The following is a 17,087-nucleotide window of genomic DNA, read 5'->3' as shown; positions in this document are numbered from 1 at the left end:
TGCAGGACATATAAAAGCTAGATAAGGCATCATCTGTGCCCTCATAGCTTTGGGGGGTTTTCTTGGTAGTCTAATTCAATAAAAATTCTGCCTCAGCAATATTTCTGTACATAGCTAGTATCTTCTACATGATAAAAGCAACCTCCCCACTGTGTATTTCTCTGGATGAAGTGCTACATAGATGTCTCATCAGAAGAACGCAAGAGAAATGCCAGATAGTATTTGGCTATGGTCCTGGAATTACTACAACAATGAGAATGACTGAGGGTGGCAGGACAATAGCTTCCACTTAATGGGGTGGTAATATGGTGGAGTGCTTTGTTAACATTCCAGAAGCTTACAGAGCTATTAGTTTTGGAGCCCTTACAATGATAGGGCAAGGGGTCAGCCATACTGTATCAGCCCTTCTTGGGAATACTCATGCTGTGTGATTTTATTAAGCATGCCAACTTCCTGCCCTGCTGAGCTCTTACAAAGTGATTCCCTAGATTCACCTAGTAGCTTCCAAACATCTCCAGGCATTTCATATACATTGCTTCACTGAATTTTATGATGTTTATTTGAGAAATTCCCCAAGGGCAAATCTTAGTAGCACCACAGTTCCTGCCCCAGATATTGTATACTCTACTCTTATTTGTTGTAATGACTTGAATTAGAAATGGGAGAGATTACAATTTCTCATCACATTTTGAATCTGCTCTAAAATAGTTGTGTGACAGCAACACACAATCATTTACTCACTCAATAATCATTTATTGAGGGTCTATGAAGGGCATGGTACTTTGGAAGGAGATACAAAGAAACTTAGAATAGTCCTTGATCTCTGGAATTGGCATTTCTGTTGTTTAGTCATTTTTCAGTTGTGTCTGACTGTGAACCCTTTGGGGGTTTTCTTGGTAAAGACACTAGTGTGCTTTGCCATTTTCTTCTCCAGTTCATTTTACACATGAGAAACTGCAGATAACAGGGTTAGGTGACTTGTCTAGTGTCACACAGCTAGTAAGTGTCTGAGGCTAGAATTGAATTTGGGAAGATGAGTCTTCCTGACTCTAGGCCCAGCACTCTATCCACTGTACCACCTAGCTGCCCCTTGATAGTTTTTTTGTTTTGTTTTGTTTTGTTTTGTTTTTTTGGTGAGTCAATTGGAGTTAAGTGACTTGCCCAGGGTCACACAGCTAGTATGTGTTAAGTGTCTGAGGTCGGATCCAAACTCAGGTCCTCCTGACTCCAGGGCCGGTGCTCTATCCACTGCGCCATCTAGCTGCCCTCCTTGATAGTTCTAAGAAAATAGAAAGAATAGGCCTGTAAAAAGTAGTAAAAGGAGAGTTGTGGATTTTTGTGTTTAAAAGTACTTTACAGGGGGCAGCTAGGTGGTGCAGTGGATAGAGCACTGGCCCTGGAGTCAGGAGTACCTGAGTTCAAATCCGGCCTCAGACACTTAACACTTACTAGCTGTGTGACCCTGGGCAAGTCACTTAACCCCAATTGCCTCACCAAAAAAAAAAAAAAAAAGATTCCCTTAACATCTGTCCTTTAATCATTTCTCATTTTTTGACATGAACAGCTTACTTAATTTGGTCATATTGAAGCTGGTTTACATGCTCATTGTATCATTTCATTGTAATTTTTCTATGTAATGTTGTAGTTTTGTCCTTTGCTCTAACAAGTAAACAGTTTGACTGCACTTGTAAGACTCCAACATCATAACCAATGGTGTATTTTTCTTTCAAAATATAATTAATTTCTGTGTAATAATTCGATGCTCACCATCTCCAGCAACTCCCAACACTATATTAAAGGAAATATTTAGTCTAACAGATGTTAGGATCCTTTGAGACAATTTGAGAAGCCATAGTCTCTTTCATTCCTAACCCATGAGCAATTTATATATATATATATATATATATATTAATGTGAAAATAACCAATACAGGAGTCATTTCTAAGCTTTTTTTTTTAATTTTAAGAAATTTTTGCCAAGGTTCTTTCTACTTTCGGGTGGGGACATAATGAGTAAGAGAAATAAGAGAAGTCTGATTCATTTTATTGGAGGGGGGGAACTGCTCTCTGGAAGAATAGTATTTCTGTGATTCCAGGGTCAAAGCCCCTTTGAGACTCTCAGAACCTCAGGGCACAACTAGAAGATTTGTAAAGTACTTTTTTGGGTTTTTTTGGTGAGGCAATTGGGGTTGTGACTTGCTCAGGGTCACACAGCTAGTAAGTGTTAAGTGTCTGAGGCCGGATTTGAACTCAGGTACTCCTGACTCCAGGGCCAGTGCTCTATCCACTGCACCACCTAGCTGCCCCCTGTAAAGTACTTTTAAACACAAAAATCCACAACTCTCCTTTTACTACTTTTTACAGGCCTATTCTTTCTATTTTCTTAGAACTATCAAGGAGGGCAGCTAGATGGCGCAGTGGATAGAGCACCGGCCCTGGAGTCAGGAGGACCTGAGTTTGGATCCGACCTCAGACACTTAACACTTACTAGCTGTGTGACCCTGGGCAAGTCACTTAACTCCAATTGACTCACCAAAAAAACAAAACAGCTGCCCCAAGGGAATCTTATTTTAAAGATGTTAAAAGTTAAAATGTTAAAGGCAGGCTATCACCAGTTCCTAAGTAAGTTTATTTTATATAAATTAATTGTCTCAATATATAAATTAATATAATTAAATGTAATATAAATTTGATTTAATATAAATCAAAAGACTAAAAAACAGCCAACCACACTTGATCTTGCAAAATGGAGTGATATAGCAGTCGGGGGCTAACACTGGTTTAGAAAATTAGCTTGTCTCTTCCGCCGTATGCAGTGTCTTTTACATGATAAAAATTTTAATAAGTATTTGTTGAATTGGATTGAATTGATTTACTAACAGGGAGTTACTTTGTCATTTAGTCAAATGGTGTGTTGAAAAAGTCAAATGCGCTGGAAAAAAAAGAAATTTTTTTCAGTCATTCCCTTTGCATTGATTGTCTTGTGGAATATCCTTAGGAGGATACGTGAGTAAAAGCAGGTGGCCTGTGAAATCTGAGAAATACATTTCCTTCCCCAAAGTTATCTCCTCAGCTCTTTCACTACAAGGGCACTTTGTCATCTGTAAAATGATGGGGTGGGATTAAATGATCTCTAAGATCCCTTACAGTTCTAAGTCCATGATCCTATGATCCCAAAATCTATTTTAAGGAAACTAGAAAGCACCATACAAGGACCTGTGGGTATGTGAAAGGAGAATGACCTTGGAAGACTTAAAAAAAGCTGGTGATGCCTGCAACGAATGTATAAAGCTTTGCTTGACACATATCAACTTCTGTTTGTAGCTGGGCTGACCATATGCTATGTTCATTCACTCTTCAAGAGTCACCAGTACCCTTTAAAAGTATTAACATGTCAGCGAAAATCTACCTTCTTGTAAAGAAATCTAATCTGAGGGAACAGGGTTGCTGACACTCATAAAAATAACAGCCTGGGTTTATGGTTTCTCAGGGACACACACTATGAAGAAGGGATCATAGAGCCCAAAATAGGAACGCAGCAATATTTAGAATCTTGGGATCTCAGAACAAGAAGAGACCTTAAATTTTTGTTAGTTCTAACACCTCATATTTGTGTGTGTGTGTGTGTGTGTGTGTGTGTGTGTGTGTGTGTGTGTGAGGCAATTGGGGTTAAGTGACTTTCCCAGGGCCACACAGCTAGTAAGTGTTAAGTGTCTGAGGCTGGATTTGAACTCAGGTCCTTCTGAATACAGGGTCGGTGCTCTATCCACTGCGCCACCTCGCTGCCCCTAACACCTCATTTTATAGATGAAAAAAGTGAAACAAAGAGAAGATAAATGCCTTGCCCAAGGTCACATAGAATGTTAGTGGCAGGGTCAAGACCGAGACTTGACTTTGACTCCTTGGCTGCTATTCTTCTCACTCTAAATTTTAAATTTCCCATTGTAGGTCATGGACCCCTTGAATCTATCCATGGAAACCAGGTTAGGAATCCTTGGACTAGAAGCTTTCTGCAGGGTGACAAAAAAGCAGCATTCTACAATCTTGGCACCAGGTCTTAGCTGCAGTTGGGAGGTACCATGGTTAGAGTACTGCACCTGAAGTTAGGAAGATCTGAATTCAAATCCAGCCTCAGACACCTTGGGCAAATCATTTAACTCCTATGTGCTTCAGTCTCTTCAACTGTGAAATGCAGATAATAATAGCATCTGCTTCCAAGACTTGTTATAAGGATTAAATGAAATATTTGTAAAGCAGTTAGCATAGTGTCTTGTACACAGCATATGTTTAATATATACTTGTTTTCTTCCTTCCTTCCTTCCTTCCTTCCTTCCTTCCTTCCTTCCTTCCTTCCTTCCTTCCTTCCTTCCTTCCTTCCTTCCTTCCTTCCTTCCTTCCTTCCTTCCATGTTGCCTCTCTAATTTTAGTTTAACAACTCTGAAATATGTACATCAAGGCTAGTTTTTTTCTTGTAAAAACTTATTCTGAATTTCATCATTAAAATAAGAGAACATTTATATGTGGACAGCAGAACATAAAAGAATATCCTCTATGAAACTTTGAATTTCTATTTCATACCACTTGCTTTAAAAAATAAATTATTCAAGTTACTTTCAAAACTGTCCTTTTTCTCTGTGATTCCTTCTGAACTTAGTAGAAGATGCAGTTTTCTCCTGTGGCATTAACAACTGTTTCAATGTCCCTTTAAAAAATTATAATGGTAACATCCTCCTACTTACAATCTCCTTTGCCTTCAAATAAAAACAAAGAAAGAAAATAGGAAAGGAAGAGAGAAAGGAAGGAAGCAAACAAGAAGGAAAGAATGAAAAAAGAAAGAAAGGAAGGAAGAAAAAGAAAGAAACAAGAAACAAGGAACAAGGAGGGGAGGAAGGCAGGGAGCAAGGGGAGGGAGGAATTCTTGTAACAAATAAAAATAATTGAAGAAAACAAATGCATACATTGACCTTATTCAAATATATGTTTACTTCTTTACTTTGAATCCATCATCTCTTTTGGATGTAGGTAGCAAGACTCAACATGGAACATAGGTCCTTTGGAGACATGGTTGATCATTGCCTTGATCGAGGTATTTAACAAGTTTCAAAGTCGTTTTTCTTTATGATGTTGTCCTTGTATAAAATGTACTCCTGATTCTGAAATTGTCTTGTTATTTCTTATAGAGCAACGATGTTTTTTTATATTTATTTGCTACAATTTATTCAGTCATTTCTCAGTTGTCTAAGAAGCAATTCAAGGGACCCCCTAAGATTCTATTTCTTTGTTTTTCTCCTTCCTTTTCCACCCCCTTCAGTATCTGGAAGTTTGTTTTCCTTGTGACTGCTCCCTCCCAGTATTATACTCTCTCTTAACTCCTTCCCTCCCTCTCCATTACTGCTTGTTTTATAATGTATTTCTAGACTAAAGTTTGTGTGTGTGTGTGTGTGTGTATGTGTCTTTAACCCTCTTTTTTCCATTTCAGGAAAGAGGTTCATTTGAAGAACACTCCTTTCACCTCTTCCTCCGTGTTTATATATTATTCTTTTTTATTTTTATTTTTATTTTTTTTTTTAGTGAGGCAATTGGGGTTAAGTGACTTGCCCAGGGTCACACAGCTAGTTAAGTATTAAGTGTCTGAGGTCGGACCTGAACTCAGGTACTCCTGACTCCAGGGCCGGTGCTCTATCCACTGCGCCATCTAGCTGCCCCTTATATATTATTCTTAAGTAGCAAACTAAAAAGAAAAATGAGCAAACCTCCAGACATTATTTCTTTCTACACTAATATAATCCTTCTCCCCTTCCTTCTCCTTTCCCTTCTTCAACCCTCAGACAAGAACCATCCCAGTGCCAGTACTTTATTTTTCCTATTTAACTACCTCAATAGCCTTTAAAGATATCAAGGTTCTGAACGTATACTCATTTCTTCATTTAATAGAATGTTTTTAGTCTATCATTATATATAACCTCTTCCAAATGCTCAAATACATTTACCTTTCTGGCTTTTTCCTGACTCTTGTGCTTATACTTTAAGATTCCTATTCAGTTTTGGTCTTTTCAACTGAAAAGCTTGAAAGTCCTTCAATCCATTAAAGATTTTTTTTTTTTTTTTTGCCGAGTAAGTTTATACTCAGTTTTTCTGGGTAAATTATTCTTGGTTGTAACCCTCTATATTTTCTTTTTGGAATGTTGTATTTGAAAATCTCTTCTCATTTATAGCAGAAGCTGCTAGTTCTTGTGTTATACTGACTGCATTTTCTTGATACTTAAACTGCTCCTTTCTGGATGCTTGCAGTACTTTTTTTTTTTCATTAAGGTGGGAGCACTGGATTATGACTATCACATTCCTGGAACTTTTTCTTAAATTCTCTCTTCTTGGATGATTTTCCAGGTGACTTTTTGATATTAAATTTTTTTCAGTTTTTTGATTTTGCTCTAATATTTCTTGACATCTCATGGAATCATTTTTTTTTCTGTTTAGTTTCTTCTGGTTTTCAGGGAGTCCATTTCTTGTGTAGTATTTACCCCTTCCTCTTTTAGTGTATTTATCCTCCTTCCAATTCTTTCCTCTAGAGTTCTAATTCATTTTTAATTTCTTGCTTCATTTCTTCTCAGTATTCATGTAAGTCCTTGTGTAATACCCTTTTTTCTCCTTTGAATCTTGGTTTGTGTTAATATTGTGAGCATTCTGTTACATCCTCAGTTTCTATTATCTTGCATGGTTGATGAAAATTCTCCATGTGGAAGACAATGGGAATATGGCTCCATGATGATGTATAAGGGAAGTCTTGCCCTATAGTAACTGATATAAACCATGCAATTAGGGAGAAACTTTTCAAAAATTGGTTTATAGCCAGAACTTTTGACTTCTTCAGAAAGACTCAAATCAACTTTAGTCATCCCTTTACTTCATTTGCATCTTCATTTGCTTGTTGACTCTTTTGCTCATGGTACTGTCTGGTATTAGACTACGACCTAAAGTAAAAGACCTTGGTCATTTCTTCATCTTTGAGGACATATGGCCCTGGGTCTTTGACCTTTTTCATTTTTTTTCATTCTAGATACAGAAAAGCAGAATCTAACACCATGGGAGTGTGAGTCATGGTAATTTGGGAGTCAGAATCCATAACGGCTTTGCAGACAATGCAGCATCAATGCACCAAGAACTAAAGAATGATCTTCAAGAACAAACTTCGGGACCCCATCCCAGTGAAAGGATTTGCTTAGTAGGACCAATGATATATAGAACCTGAGCTATTTTAGGCTTATTCCCTCAAATGCCAAGGTGGTAAAGAAGAGATTATGCCCTAGAAGTATTTGCAGAAATGTTTGTACAAAAAAGGGAAAGGTTTGTATATTTGTTCTTGCCATACCTTTGAAGTAAAAATACCTTTGTGAAAACTCAACTCATATTAAGTGGCTAAATGGTAGTGGAATGCATAATAATAGAGACTGGGGAATAGCTGATGGCAGCTGGAGCTAATGACAGTAAGGGGAAAGGCATAAATCCCATAAGGTTCACTAGGATCATGAGGAAGGAGATGTAGCCTGCCTAGCTCCAAGAGAAGGGGGAGCAAAGGATACTCACTAGCTCCTGCCTTTAGGAGATCTCTAGATTTTCAATGGTGTTAAATGCTACCCTATTAGAAATTGATGTAGAGTGCAACTGTAGCAACTTCTGAATTTCCCCATGATTTTTGTCAAACCAGTCCTGATGTTTGTGAGTGTTCTGGCCCAAATAAGCAAATGTGGTGCTGTATACCAAATGTCTAAAAGCTACATACTCCTTTGATACTGTGAGGGCTTTAATCATGGCAAAATTTAGTTGTTTGAAGAAATTAGTCAGTATTGTATGGCAGTTTCATGATGACATGCTTGCACAGATTCTGGATAAAGGACAATGCTCTCACACTTTCCCATTTACCAGTGGAGTGAAGCAGGGCTGTGCGCTTGCTCCCATGTATAATGTTTTTCAGGATGCTGTCAGATGTCTTCAGCAAGGGTGAAAATAGCATCATTAGCTACTGCACTGGTGGTAAACCATTTAAATTGAAAAGGCTACAAGCAGAGACTAAAGTGGAAGGAGACTTGGTTTGTGACTTTTGGTTTTCAGATGATTGTGCACTCTATGCAGCTTCTGGGCTAAGATGCAACAGAGCATGGATTGATTCTCTACCACTTGTGCTAATGTTAGCCTGTCATTCAACATCAAGAAAACAGAGGTTCTCTACCAGCCGGCACTATGTCTACCATCCATAAGTGGAACTATTCATTAAAGCAAATGGAGAAATTTTGAATGCTATGGATAAGTTCACTGTACCTTGACCCCAACATCATGATGTCCTTGATCCTCTCCAAGTACAAAGGATGAACAACAGGATTTGCAATAATTTTTATACTGCTTAGTGTTTTCCTTGATTTACTCATCTCCAACTTTAGTTCTTGAATTAGGGTTTTTAACCAGGGTAAGGGTAGAGTGATAGGCCTTGTTTGGTTTTGACTTAGATTCTTATACTGACCTCTACTTCTTGGTAGGGGGAGGGAGGAACTTAATCTTTAAGGTCCACAGTGTTGGATCTTCATGTCTTTTTATTATATCTCAGACAAAGTGTTAGAGACTTCAGAACCGCTGGGCCTGGGGTGTCCATGTCTGAGTACTGTGGCACCAATACCATGCTGATTGCTAGTCGCTTTCCATTTCCAGTCCCTAGAACTTCCAAGGGCCCCATGTGGAGGTTTTCTGATAACCCTGGTGATTTCTCAGAGGATCTTTCTGCTTTAACTGCATCCAAACACAGAACTTTGTAAACTACATTTGTTTCTAGCCATCTCTGGTCATGCAAGGCGGTTATCCTGCACTGGGGCTGGTTTTCTTGGTGAGGCTCCCTCTTTTATCACCCTTGGGCTGCTGGATGACCTCTTGTGCACTTCTGGGGTAGAAGAAATATCTTACTGTAGTTTATGATTGAATTTGGTTTGTTTGGTTTTCCTTTTTTAATCTTTATTTGGTCTGGTGCAAATTTCAGTGATTTGTTGAAGTTAGTTATATGGGAACTAGGCAGTCTGGATCCTGATTAGGCAACTGTCTTGGCCAGTTGTCCACCTACTTATTTCTTTCAGAAGCATGGAAATATTGTCTTTTAGACTCAAAGGAAATAATAGAGACCCTTGAGTCCAACCCCTGATTACCCTGATGATGAAACTGAGGCCTAGAGTGATGAAATGGCTTTTTCAATGTTATCCAGCAATGTCTAAATACTATGGTTTCCTAAAAAACATAGATATCACTAGTTGCCATTTATGCACCTAATGGTGTACAGAATAGTAAGTACATACATGGGGAAGTATAATACACACAGAGGGATATGTACATATATTATATATGTAGATATTAAAGACAGGGCATTATTTAATACATTGGGATTCTAGAGTAGTGTTAAGCTCAAACAGAAAGAGGGATCTTTAAGAGGATCCCTGTCATCTGTATATTGACTTGGTTTTAAAATGCAATATTATCTATGTTTTATTATATTTTTATTTCTTTAAAAAATATTTCCCAATTACATTTAATCTGGTTCAGGCCATGCTTGGGAGTGTTATGTGTCACATGAAGCCTGCTAGCAATATGTTTTATACCTCTGTTCTAGTATATCTCCTCATGTTAATATGAATAGTATTTTTCTTTTTTTAGTTGAACATTTTTATGTAAAGTTTTGAGTTCCAAATTCTATTCCTTCCACCTTCCCTTTCTTCTCTCCCGTCCCTGAAGCTGTAAGCAATCAAATATAGGTTATACAGGTGTAATTATGTAAACATTACCATATTAGTCATTTTGTACAAGAAAACTCAAATAAAAGAAAAAAAGAGTGGAAAATAGCATGATTCAGTTCTTTCTTTGGAGGTGGATAGTATGCTTCATCATTAATCATTTGGGATTGTCTTGGATAATTATATTGCTGAGAATAGTTGTCAATGCATAATATTTTTAATGTACATATACATACTATAGCACTTTGTTAACATTTATTCATATAAATATATATGTAATATAATCACATTCTATTTTAAAGCCCTATCAATTTTATTTATGGTCCTTCACATCACTGGTCACAGAAACTACAACTTGTAATATCCATGTTTTTCATGAGACCATAGCATTTAGAGAAATCAGGCTTTGCTGTTGACTAGCTGAATGACCTCGAAAAAATAATTTCCTCTATTTGTGCCTGAAACATACTCGTTGTATGACCCTGGACAAGTCATTTAACCTCTTAGTGTCCTAGAAAATTTTCTAGGATCAAAAATTGCAGAAGAGTTGATCACTTACAATTGCAAAGTGTGTTTCCATATTGGTAAATCTCCATGCTGATGAAATCACATGTTACAGCCTCCTCAATCAAAAAAGAAGCACCAAACCTTTTTTGGTTTAATTTACAAAATTGTTCATTTTTAAACATAAAACAACAATGAGAACAACATAGATCCAACTGCCCATAAAGAATTACTTAGGTCTTCTTTCAAATTATCTTAAGTATAAAAAATAAAGATGTAAGGTGTCAATGTTGCAGGATTGACAGTCCCTACATGTCAATCCACAGCTATGAGATCGTAGGTTTCTAATTAGGGAAAGACCCAAGTCATAGAAATTTAGGAACCTCTGAAGAGGCTGCCAAGAACAGATATGAAGTTCAAAGTGCTAGGGAGTGAACATGTAATTAAAGTATCCAACGTCCCAGAAAGGTTTGTGATGATGGATGTGTGTCCTTGTCTATAAATATATGCCTACATTTCCAACATTTCTCATACAACAAAGCTTTAGAGTTCTGGAAAAGTGGGGGGAAAACCTATCAGTTGTGATTTCCTTTTTTCATCACAGATATATTTAAACAAGTCTGGTGCACTGATATTCATTGAGCACAGAAACCAGGGAAAGCATTTCAAAAACAAACAAGTCTATGAGGGAGTCATACTGTGCGGTTTTCTTCTCAAAGGGATTTGGACACAAGCTGAAGAGTTTAAGTTCTTCTTAGAGTGTGTTAATAAGAACTGTATTTAAGTGGCAGGAGCTGTAAATAATAAACAGGAGGACAAAATATTGAAAAGGACAATGAAGTTTGTTGCTTTCAATGTGCAAAAATATGGGCAGCATGTGGGAGGCAGAAGATTTCCGTATTTCTGTTTCTAGAGAATGTTGGATCTAAATTATTAAGGTTTTAAAATCTCTATTATTTTAGTTATTTAAAAATATTTTCTTTTTTTCCTTCTGCAAATCTATTTCTTTAAACTCCCTGAAAGAGTACAAACAGTCTTTTATTATTATCCCAAAAGATTTGTAATGTTTGACAAGGCATATTCCTTGAAAATATTTCAATTACATTTCAATTACTACTTCAATAATACTTATTAAGTGCAAAGCACTGTGTTAAGTATGACAATACAAAGACAGAACAAAACACAATAAAAAATGAAATCATCTCTGAACTCGTGGAGCTTACAGAACTCCCCTATAAAGAGAAGGGTCATGTTGGGAATGCAAACATATACATTTTAAGTGCATGGTAAATTTATACAAAATGCATAAAAATAATTTCAAGAGAGACCATGAATTACTGGTTAAGGTCAAGTAGCAATCAATCAAACAATAAACATTTATTAAGTACCTACTATGTGCCAGGAACAGTAAAAGCATCAAAGTCACCAAATTATTAAAATTATTAAATTATTAAGCACTAAGGGAAGTGCTACCTGTCTTTAGCATTCAAAAAAAGCTAAGGATTTTAAAAAGTAAAAGTGAGACTAATATGTATCCCTTACATGAGGACTGTGTATACAAAGGCATAAGAGCAGAAAATGGAATATGAGGAACAGCCTTGCAGTTCAGTTTTACTGCACTAGAACGTGAAGAACTATAAAAATAAGACTGGAAGGTAATTTAGTGGAGTGTCCAAATTTACTTAGCAAAAAAGATTTTTGCTAAGGTTAACCAAGTAAAATATGTAGAGTAACTAGATATCTGATTCAAACCCATTGTCAATGGAAGCCATAGGTCCCAGAATATTATGAGGAATACTCAGAAGAATCATCTAAAATCAGACATGTGGACATGCTATTACTCTAGGGTTTCCCCTTAGTTGTGGGAAGCTGCATCTTGCTTTCTTGGTTCATGCCTCCGATCCTCCTTCCCTAAAGAATAGAACTCTAAAATATCCATTAATTTTGAAAAAGCCCCCCAAACTCAATTTGAGGAAACAATGGTTATGATTAGGGAGAAATGTGTTAGAAAATAATGAATCACACTTCAGAAAAAGGAATTTTTAAATGATAGAATGTCAGAATATTCACATTGGTGGGGACCTTAGACTCATTTGGCCTTAAGTGAAATATTTATTTCAGAGGGAAATGTAGTCAGGGACAGCTGAAGGTCACAATGTAACAAGTGTGTCCCTGGCTTGCAGTTATGAGCTCCAGATTAAGGGGGTTTGTGTTTCATCCTAAATCCTGACCTTTATCACACATCCCTTACAGTAACATTCCTCTTCATGTTTCTGTGGCCAGAGCTTGCCTAATTGCGGTAAAGGGGCTATGAAGAACCCAAGAGAAGTAAGAAAATTCCTTCTTCTACTATTAGAGGATACATTTCATTCTTTGCTTTGATTTCTTCCCATCTATGTGCCAAATGAGCCCACATCAGACTAGTGGTACAAGAAATATAGCGGTGAAATAAGGTAGCAACCAACTCTTCTGATGCCCCTGTAGTTTAATGGAAAAGATAATGCAATATTGTTTCATTTAAGGTTATTGCCTGCTAACATGATATCCATTTATTTAAAAAGTAGCATGATGCTTATTATGCAATCGAAACAAGTGTATAATGCAAACATTAAAGTATATGTAAATGATAGCTATAATTATTACCACATGCTGTTACTAGATCATTCTGAGTTCTAAAAATCCATCTAAATTAATCAAGACAATGTCCAAATTAAGTTTGCTTTAAATATTCACTTTGAGTTAGGATATAACTGAAAGAGGATACCTTTAGCCTTTCAAACTTACAGAAAAGTGGAGAAGGAAAACAGAATATTATTAGAATAACCCTCTAACCAGTAGTCAGAAAACCAAACTTTTGCCCTATCCCTGTGATTAGTGAAGCTAACAGCTGCTTAGAGTCCACAGGAGCTATTTCAAGACTGAGACTCTACAGACAGTTTGAGTCCTGGTAGACTATCTTGAAAATAGAAATTTCAGTTATTTTCTTTCTTCAGTCCCCTGACTTGATTTTTTATTTCCTTCCAAATGAGAAAATAAAAATAACAGAACTAGTATGAGGTAAATGGGGTTTTATCCAAGGTATCAACATCCATGGAGAAGATGGGAAGAATGTTTCTTCCCTTAGAGAGTGCACTTCTTTCCCCACAGTGATAGACATCTCTGCACTTTGCCTTGGAATCCTCTCCCATCATTGAAACATAAGTGCCTTTTTGTCATTTTCCCCCTCTAAGGTGGCACCCCTTTTGCAGAGCTTGACTCCCCCTCCTAATCCCAGGAAGTTCTGAGGCTGCATTACCCACTCTTCTAGCACAACTGAACATGCAGTTATAGTACCCTCTGCCTCACTGACTTTCTTCCCTCAGCTGTTTTTATCCTGTGTTCCTATGCTGCTCGTTAAAGCTTTGAAGAGTACCGTTCATTTCCTCCTCTTCTCTTTTGCTTCAGGATCCATCTCACAGCTTTTCTGCTTCCTGCCTCTCACTCCAGCTTTAGATCCTCCACATGCTCCATACACATGACCTATAACTGAACTCATTCCATATAATTAATACCCTATTACTGCTGCTTTTTAGTCTATATTATCTCAAGACTGCTACTTTAACTCCTCCCTGTATTTTAATTGCTTTCCATTCACCAGTCAGCCCCACTACTTTTCCATTAGCAGAAGCACATTCCTCAACACTCTACATTACAGTGATATTAAACTCTGACTCTTCTAAGTCATTATGCTGTACTTTTCATCTCTATGGCAGCAGGAACTTTCTCATTTTTTCTTTTTTGTATCAACAACACCTTGAATGGCACCTTGCAAATAGTAGGCAATTAATAAATATTTGTTGAACCAAATTCACAGAAGAATAGTTTTAATGGCCATGGAGATCAACTCACTCATTTGGCAGAGGAAGAATCTGAGAAACAGTGAGATCATTTATTTGTTCAATGTAACATCGGCACTTCCTTGGTCTAACTTGGAATTCTCCTCTACACATTTAGACCCTTTTCTTTTTGTTCTGCTTCTAAAGCTTTCTCATGACGCTGTCACCTCCCATCCTTCAAGCTGGCTCCAGCTCATTGCTGAGCTTGCCTGAACTACTCAGTTTTAGCAGGGATGTCGGTGGCCAGTTTATATCTGAAAGCTACTTAGCTATTTGTCTTTAGCACGTTACCATCAAACTTTTCTGGCTGAAAGTGAAGTGAGCAGAACCAAGAGAATGTTGTACACAGTAACTGCACTATTGTATGATGAATTGTGAATAATTTAGCTCTTCTCAGCAAATAGAATGATGCAAGACAATCCACAAGAACTCATGATGAAGCATCCTATCTGCTTCCAGAGAAAGAACTGATTCTGTCTGAATACAGACATTCTGTTTTTCCACTTTCTCCTTTCATTCTTTTTTTATTTCTCTAGCCTTTATCTACAAAATGACTAATATGGAAATGTTTTACATGAATACACATGCACAAACTGTGTTGATTACTTACCATGACGGGGGGAGGGGAGAAGAGGAAGAAATAGATTTTAAAACACAAAACTTTTAAAAAATGTTTAAAATTTTGTTTTAACATGTAATCGGAGAAAAATAGTATTTTAAAAACTTTTCTAGGGCAGCTAGGTGGTGCAGTGGATAAAGCACTGGCTCTGGATTCAGGAAGACCTGAGTTCAAATCCTGCCCCAGACACTTGACACTTACTAGCTGTGTGACCCTGGGCAAGTCACTTAACCCTCATTGCCACCCCCCCCCCCAAAAAAAACCTTTTCTGACTATTTTTTAGATTCTATGCTATATAGCTTTTGTTTTGGGTTTCTTTTTTGTGGTCACTCAGCACAGCAGAGTCTCCAAAATATGTTATAGCATTTATCATGGATTAAAATATTTAGATATAGTTAGACTCTCTAGGATCATTGATTTAGGAATTTAGGAAGGAATTCTAGAATTATCCAATACAAGCCCTTCTCCTTGTCCACTTTAAAAGTTGTGTTATAAATTTAGAACTAGATGGGATTTGGGAAATCACCTGGTCTAACACCCTAGTTTTATAGAATGGAAAACTGAGATGGGTGAAAACACCTGCCTAAGGTCAAATATGTGTTAGAGCCAGGAATAGAATTCAGGTACTCTGAATTCAAATGTGATGTACATTGTACCATGTGCCCTAATGTGGGATTCATGTGTGTTTATGAAAATGCATGTGTGTATACATACATTTATACACATATGTAAATATACTGATATAAATACACACTGTTCATACAACATACATGCATATGCATAAACTCCTGTGTTGTGTTGTGTTATGTTCTGTTATGTGTATATGCATAAAGTAGGCATGTCCCAGTGAGACTAAACAAAATCTGAAGGTCTATAAAGGCAGAGGCAGTGAAAGAGAAAGGGAAAGAGAAAGAGGGGTAATATAAATATCTTAATTGCATATGAAGAGGTCAGCAAGACAATGAATGTGCTTTTAGGGCAGAAACTATATTCACCTCTTTGCATACTCATGTATATAATATTTCCAAAGATGCAGGGGAGATGAAAATGAATGAATTAAAATGTCACCCTTAGGAGACATGGAGTGACTTACTGACAGAAAAAGCTTTCGAACCACAAAGAGAGGCAATTCTTCTCCCATCTTATGACAGGAGGTAACAAATATCCTCAGAGTCTCAACTCTGAGGGACTCAAAGGAAAGAAGCTTTTGCCAAGCTCAAGCTAAGGATGATTTTAGTCTTAATTGAAAGAGTTCAGTCACTAAGTCACAATATCAACTTGTAGCAAACTTTGGCAAACTTTGTGAAAATCCTCTGGAGAGAAAAAGGACACTGAGGTCTTGTGTGACCAAAATTTTGAGTTACCTTGGTCGCATGTTTCCCTTCATGTACACATCATTAATGATATTTTTTAAGTTTATACCCACTCTTCTTCCTTCCTGGATAATGGACATATTTGTGAGAGGGTACAACCCTGGTGTTGTGAAAAATGTTTTATAATAATGATTCTTGCTATGCTCTTTGAGTAATGCCTTTGCTAAATAGCTGAGTCCCTTGGATGATCATTAAAAGGAAGCACAACAGTGGGGGCTCATGAGACAACATTTAGGAGCATAGCCATTCACAAGGCTACCATAGTGCCCTGAGAGTAATCACCGCCATCCCTCCAGGGACCCAACCTACCAGTGGGAGTGTGGGTTGGATGAATGATATCTTATGGTCATGTTACATAAGAAATATCAGTTCTTTTTCTAGATTATCATCATGATACAGAACATTGTACATATTCAGCAAAATGGCACCTTATCTGTGGTTTGTATTCCTTCTATGTATATATGCATATACCCACATATACACACATTTCCTTCACTTATAGAGTGTAAGCACTTTGAGAGAAAAGGTTTTCTAATTTTTACCTTTATATCACCCAGGACAGTGCCTGAGACCTAGCAAGTATTTAATAAATGCTTGCTGTTTGATCACATGTTCTTACATATATGTAAACTATGTAACAGTATGGCCCATAAGTATCAGTATGGTCCTGCAACTGAATCACCGTCTCTAGTGTCTTTGAGGTCTACAGTGCAACAACTTGGGAATTTACTAAGGGATCTACCAAATACCAGATAATCTTCCAGTTACACTATTTCCAGGGCCATGTGCTTAGGTCCAAAGTAGACAGATCACTGCTTAGTCTGAAGTACAATGCTATGTTACCACCAAACTGTCAATTTCTTGGGTGCCATGCTGGTCCACCTCCAACAAAGAAAAGAAAATCATCTATGGAATTTGGAGTTACTAAGTGAGATATAGTCATGTTGCAACCT

The 17,087-nt window shown here is 37.2% G+C and overlaps 1 long non-coding RNA gene across 1 annotated transcript; it reads left to right on the top strand.

Moving 5' to 3' along the window:
- Positions 1-3,494: 3,494 nt before the first annotated feature.
- LOC122754403 lies at positions 3,495-9,727 on the top strand. Its single transcript, XR_006356364.1, has 3 exons — positions 3,495-3,588; positions 5,022-5,085; positions 7,057-9,727. It is a non-coding gene; the product is annotated as an uncharacterized LOC122754403 (long non-coding RNA).
- Positions 9,728-17,087: the final 7,360 nt, after the last annotated feature.

This window comes from Dromiciops gliroides, chromosome 4 (assembly GCF_019393635.1).
Source record: "Dromiciops gliroides isolate mDroGli1 chromosome 4, mDroGli1.pri, whole genome shotgun sequence".
In the NCBI taxonomy this organism is placed as follows: Eukaryota; Metazoa; Chordata; class Mammalia; order Microbiotheria; family Microbiotheriidae; genus Dromiciops; species Dromiciops gliroides.
The sequence above is the reverse complement of the archived record's forward strand: the minus strand, read 5'-3'. Positions and strand labels throughout refer to the sequence as shown.